The following is a 723-nucleotide window of genomic DNA, read 5'->3' on the forward strand; positions in this document are numbered from 1 at the left end:
CTGCAGCCCTGGGTACTGGAACAGCTGTGTGGAGACCCCTGCCAGCTTTGAGATGCTTACATGTTCACTGATTTGGCTTTCCTCCTCAAGTTGGCATCAATGTACCCAGACTAACGCAACCATTTTATTAGGAGCGAATTCAGACATACCATTACAGAGTTCAATCACATTGTAAAATTGCTACCAAAATCAGTTTCTAAATATTGCCTTCCTTCTTAAACTCCTGAATATCAGGTTCCCCTGACCCCTGACCCCTCATGGACCCTGTGTTAGTCTGGGTATATTAGAGAAACAAATCCACAAAATCTCACATGTATAAGAGAGAGTTTTATATAAAAGTTAAGTGTACATTAAGAAAGCATCCCAATCCAGTGCTGTCCAAGCCCATAAGTCCAACATTAGCCCATATATCCGACACCAATCCACAAAGTCCTCCTCCAATCTCACAAAACACATACAATGATGGTGACTGTAGGAGGAAAGCTGAATCAGTACCAGGTTGCCACAACAACCCTTAACTATCTCAGACCCTTATTCATCTTGTCTCTAAAAGGTTCATCTACCTTGGTTTTCATATACTGAAAAACATTAAAAAAACACATAACAAGGATTCAAGAAGCCTACCCACCATGACAAAATACAACAGAGATAAACCCCAATAGCAAAACCAAAAACACACAGAAAGCATTAGAAATCAGATCAAGCCCAAAGTGTTTCAGAGGG

Source organism: Tenrec ecaudatus, chromosome 11, assembly GCF_050624435.1.
Source record: "Tenrec ecaudatus isolate mTenEca1 chromosome 11, mTenEca1.hap1, whole genome shotgun sequence".
NCBI classification, from domain to species: domain Eukaryota; kingdom Metazoa; phylum Chordata; class Mammalia; order Afrosoricida; family Tenrecidae; genus Tenrec; species Tenrec ecaudatus.